The sequence below is a fragment of the Phoca vitulina genome, unplaced genomic scaffold, assembly GCF_004348235.1.
Source record: "Phoca vitulina isolate PV1807 unplaced genomic scaffold, GSC_HSeal_1.0 scaffold97, whole genome shotgun sequence".
NCBI classification, from domain to species: domain Eukaryota; kingdom Metazoa; phylum Chordata; class Mammalia; order Carnivora; family Phocidae; genus Phoca; species Phoca vitulina.
Window position 1 is genome coordinate 2,012,219 of NW_022589800.1, and position 5,994 is coordinate 2,018,212.

Genomic DNA, 5,994 nt, shown 5'->3' on the forward strand with positions numbered 1-5,994 from the left:
CAACACGGGGAAGGAGAAATTCACAGAGAGAATGGAATATCTTATGGCTTAAAAGCAAGGTTACGTTTTCCTAAATTTGGCTTACTGGCCTGGAAATAAATAATCAGGATGTAAGTTCAGATCTCACTTTTCATTGTTCCACCAATTTCCCCCCTCTGCTGTATCAGCTTCCTTCAAATCTGAGTCTTGGATTTTCAGCATTTTGATTCAATTAAAAGCCAATCCAACCAGAAGTATCACAGAAAAAGGAAGCTTATAAAAATACATTTATTCCAATGCCTCAGGCTCCCAGCCTATCTCATTTATCTGGGATTGAAGTTGCCCAGAACTGGGGTTCTCCTAACTGCCAGGCTGAACTGTTTTTCCTAATTGAAGCCATTATGGGAATGATTGTTTTCTTATCTTAATTAGTCTATGTAAAATTCCCAAGAAAGTCTATCTTCCCATTCTAGTTACACTCAGAAAAAGCTACACGCATACATGCATATGGGAGGGAGGGAGAGAGCTCTAAGGGAGCTTCACATCTACAAATCACTGCCTGGTAAAGGAGATACAGTACAGATGGAGGACTCAGGGTAGGAACATAGCAGAAGAGTGAAGGAAGTTGATGGTTGGCCACATCAGGGCAGGGAAAGAGAGAGTCTTCATCTATGTTTGTCCAACTTTGGAAGCCAATAGCAGCAAGGTCAGTGAATTAACTAATTTTGGGGAATTGGAGATATCTAGAGAAAGAACAATCCACCTGCATAAGAACAGAAAACCCTAGGGTGCATGCAGATACTGTGAATAACTAACTGTTGAGAAGATTTTGAGCAAGGAGGAATTAGGAAAAAAAATTTATAGGGCAAGTTAGTACAAAGCATAAAAATTTTAAATATTAAAATTTCCCAGGAAATGGGCCCAAGGCTTAAGTGATTACTTTAAAACCACAAATGAACATTGTGATTGATTTCTTAAATGTTTCATAAATCAATGTTTCAGGAATTAAGTGAGATTTCCGGTTAGCTGTTTGGCATAAACATCATTAACATTTGCACTAGATCTAAGATTACTAGGTTTTGGATGAAGATAGAGGAGGGTTCAGTGGGGAAAGTCTAATGGTTTTTCTTTCAGGTTTAGATCTTCCTTATCTTTTTTTTGACTTGACCACATCTCTTCAGGAGATTAGGGAATTAGGTCCAGGTCTGCTCAGAAGCACCTTCTTGAACTAGTAGCTTGGTTCAATTTGTAGAACCCTGCCCTGAGGGCCATAGTTAGAAGATGTGGTGACTACCACTGGGGACATCAAGACTTATAGGAAAGATCAGATATGTAAAAGGAAAAAAATATTTTTAAAGGAATAGATAGATGATAGATAGATAGAGATGATAGATGATCGATAAGTATATATATATACAGAGAGAGAGATAATAGGTAAATAGACATAGATTGATATAGATGATTGATAGATGGTAGATGATAGGTAGATAGATGGATATAGATGATAGAGAGAGAGATAATAGATACAGATAGATCACAAGGAATAGGAAGAGCGATTCAAGACGTGGGATTAGCTTGCTGAAACTAGAAAAGACACATGTACAATTCAGCAAGGTTAAAAAAAAAGGCAGAGTTTTGAGGGAAGATGAGGATATTTCAGGTAAGAGAGATTTCCTTTAAGGATGTTTGGAGACCAGAAAATGAAACTGACATGTTTGGAATAATTACAGGTTTACTAAACTGGATTGGTGATTAAAAATTTGCCATAGCAACAGGAGATAAGGTGGGTTTTTTGTAGAAATAACAACAACAACAAAAATTTCTGTACAGTCTTAAAGGAAGATGATGTAGCAGATGGTGTAGGAATTTGATGGGGCTTAATTACATAATCAGTGAACACATACATCCATAGCTAATATAAGTAAGAAACTATAATAAAGTGCCCTTTCTAATAAATACACAAAGCAAGACACTAATGAATGACAAACAAAAGGAGTTTATGACTTTCTATTCCAGTGATTAGGAAAGTGTCATCCTAGAGGACTTGAATTTGTTACCTTTTTAAAGCAGAGACATCTCAGAAGAAGAGAATGGTGAGAATGTGAAACTCAAGTAGAGCATGGAAAGAGGTCACATACATAAACTGATGTTCTAGCAAGACAAACTTTGAGGGAATGGAAGCTTATATGGAGAAGTAAGACCTCTGGAAACCTGTTATAATAGTGTAAGTGTTATGAGTAGGCATCAAGTTCAGGTAAAGGCAATGGGAATAAAAGATATTGATGATAGAACAAGAAAAAAATAAGTTAAGCGGAACTTGATGTTTAATTGGATTTGAGAAATGAGGGCACAATGGATATAAAATGAGTAATGTTGGTATCTAGATGAACAAAATTAAGAAATTTAGCAAGGGACTCTGGTGGTGTGGCTGTGGGTGAGGATGGTATGATAGCCTGCTGGGGCTGCAGTGACCAAGTATCACAGACTGAGTGCCTTAAACAACAAGAATTTATTTTCTTACAATTCTGGAAGCTAGAAGTCTGAGTTCCACATTTGGGCCGAGTTGCTTTCTTCTGAGGCTTTTCTCTGTGGTTAGTATGACTGCCTTCTCCCTGAGTCTTCCTATGGTCCTCCCTCTGAAACTGTCTGTGTCCACATTTCCTCTCCTTAGATGTTCACTAGTCATATCAGATTAGGGTCCACCCTCGTGTCCTCATTTTGATTTAATTATCTCCTTAAAGACCCTTTCTCCAAATAAGAGTCACATTCTGAGGTACCAGGGGTTAGAACTTCAACATGTGAACTTTGGGAGGACAGAATTCAGCCTGTAACAGGTGGAGATGGCACGTTTGGGTCAAGGTGAGACCTCAAGTGGGAGGGTTCTGAAGAAAATGTGGGGCTCAGGAGAGAGATCCAAAATAAAGAATTCTGGAGTCACATTAGTTAATGAGAGTAGGAGGTCAATAGGAGTTGATGAATATTCAAGACTCAAAGAGTCTTGAATAAATACGATTCTGTGTAAAAAAATATGGAGTTAGAAACAAAGGACAAAGATAGAAATTTGGGAGGTGGAAGACAGAATAGCCAATGAGGGAAACCAGGAAGATGTGGTGTCAAAAAGACAAAAAAAAAAAAAAAAAGACTTTCAAGGATCAGGTGATTGACCTTTGGAGGTTAGTGGCAATGAGGACAGAGGGAGGCCATTGAATTTTTAATCAGAAAGCCACTGATATACTTTAAGAAAAGAGATATGGAGCATTGAGAGAAGATCATTGATTCAAAGGGATTGAGGAGGGAATGAAGACAATAAATATATATTCATGTATTAGGGGAAAATGATGTTGGTACAAAGGAGAGAAATCGTCTGTGTAGATTCAGTACTTTTCTCAAGACAAGATTTATGCACGTTTGATAGCAGAAAAAAAGAGAATCAATGAAGAAAATAAAACAAATGATTCTGAAAAGGGAATAAATTAACAGTACCATATCCTGCAGTGTGTTGTTTATATTGTGTTCCAAAGAGCCTGCAGCCTCTCTCTCCATCCCAGTGCCCCATACAATCCCACTGGAGCAGCTCTGCATTTATGGCTTCACATAGTCACTTTCCATTAATTATGGCGTTTGGCCAAAGCCTTCTGGCACAAAACACATCTGAGATCCATTTCCTAGAAGAGGGAGAAGGGCAGGAACTGGAGAAGGTAGAGTAGCCCATTTTTTTAAAGAAAAATAACATGTAAAAATTGCTATCATTTGTCTCCTCTGAATATTGTCTGAATAATTATTACATATACATATTATATATATTATACATATATATGGAGATAGAGAAAGAAGATGTGTTAGAGACAGAAAGGGAAGGAAGAGGGTGAAATTCACCAGTGATGGTTTGTCTTTGCCATTAAAATATTCAATTAAAACGTATGCCAAGAATCAGATGAGGAACTGGGAGCTTGAGGAAAGAATTTTGAAACCATTGTGGGGAGGTTGTTAGGGAATCAGTAAGACCTGAATATAGGAAAAAAATATCACCTTGCTGTTCCTTTACTGCCTTGTCTAGTTCTTTGTCTAAACACAATGGTTTTAAAATGGGGTCCCCCTAACCAGTAGGATTAGAATCGCCTAGAAATGTGTTAGGCATGCGAATTGTTTGGCCTTATCCCAGATCTACTGAATTAGAAACTCTCAGGATAGGGACTAGCAATCTGAGTTTTAACAGCCCTCCATATGGTTCTGAAGCATGCAAAAATTAGAGAATCATTGGTCTAAAATATTGACTGTGCTTTCTGACTGGAGATTTTCCCATACTATAACTTTAGTTGTAAACATCTATGGAGTATGGACTACTCCTTCTTCCTTTGTCTTCCTCCACATCCTCAGTACAAGGATCTACACAGAGTTGGCATTTGGTAATCACATTTACTCTCTGACCAATAGTAGGCATCTCCTACAAGGTTGAGTGCACTGGGAGTTGGAAGTCCTTTTTTCAACTAGAAAATGGAGAGCCCCAATCAAAGCACCACTCAGGAGCTCATCTTCTCTGCTTTCCCTTATTCCTGGGAATGTTCTGTCACCTGTTTGTTTCACTGCTCTTCATTTACACTTTCATTGTCTTTGGAAACCTGGTCATCATCACAGTGGTCCAGCTGAATGTTCACCTCCACACTCCCATGTACTTCTTCATCAGCACTCTTTCTTTCCTGGAGATCTGGTACACCACATCGACCATACCAAAGATGTTCACCAGCCTGCTGCGTGAAAAAAAGAGCATTTCCTTAAATGGTTGTCTCCTGCACATGTATTTCTTCCATTCCACTGGCATCAGTGAGGTTTGTCTCTTGACAGCTATGGCATTTGACCACTACCTGGCCATCTGTAGCCCTCTTCATTATCCCACTATCATGACCCCCAGACTGTGTGCCCAACTGACTTTCAGTTGCTGTGTTTGTGGTTTTATCACACCCCTCCCTGAGATTGCCTGGATCTCCACACTGCCATTTTGTGGCTCAAATCACCTTGAGCATATCTTCTGACTTCCTCCCTGTGCTACTCTTGGCCTGCACAGACCCACTAGCCATCGTCATGATTCAGGTAGTGGATGTGTCCATTCAGTGGAGATTATTACAGCCGTGATGCTCATTTTCATGTCCTATGTTAGTATTGTGGCTGTAATTCTACATATTTGGTCAGCTGAAGGCTGACGCAAGGCATTTTCCACGTGCATTTCCCACCTCACTGTCTTTCTGCTCTTCTTCGGCAGTGTGGCCCTCATGTACCTTTGCTTCTCTGCCACCTACTCCTTATTTTGGGATACAGTCATTGCTCTGGCCTTCGCAGTTTTTCCCCCCTTCTTCAACCCCATAATCTATAGTCTGAGGAATAAAGAAATAAAGGAAGCTATAAAAAAACATTGGGGTCAAGCTAAAATCTTTTTTCATAAGACCAAGGACCTCAACTCAAGACCAAGGACCTTACTCAAGTAAGATCTAATTATTGGAAGTCTACATAGTTGCTGGTGACTTTTCATTCATAACTCTCTGTGATCTGTCTTTTCCCATCAGCCTTTTACTGAAACTGGGCTTCCAGAGGTTACCAAGAAACAAAATTCACTAAAAACTAAATTTAATAGTTTCTTTCACTCTTTATCCAACCTGACATATGGTTGGATCTGACTTTTTTAAATAAGCTTTCTGCCACTCAGCTTAGTCAAGATAAATTTATACTGTGGAAATGATGTGGGTCAACGTTTAATTTTAATGTAGTCAAAGTATTTGTTTGTAAGATGGTAATTGAAAAATCGTCTTCATAAGACTAAGTTCTCTCCATGGTACCACCAATGGATATTGTTGAAAAATGAAAATCTTAATTCCTAAATTAAGTAATCATTATTTTTTATTTAAAGTCAATTAGTCAACATATAGTACATACTTAGTTTCAGAGGTAGTGTTCAATAATTTTTCAGTTGTGAATAACACCCAGTATTCATTATTGATAAATAGCTGTATAGACGTATTTCAG

At 38.4% G+C, this 5,994-nt stretch overlaps 1 pseudogene; it reads left to right on the plus strand.

Annotated features, from left to right (window-relative positions):
- The first annotated feature begins 4,473 nt into the window (after window positions 1-4,473).
- LOC116627454 lies at window positions 4,474-5,459 on the plus strand (annotated as a pseudogene).
- Window positions 5,460-5,994: the final 535 nt, after the last annotated feature.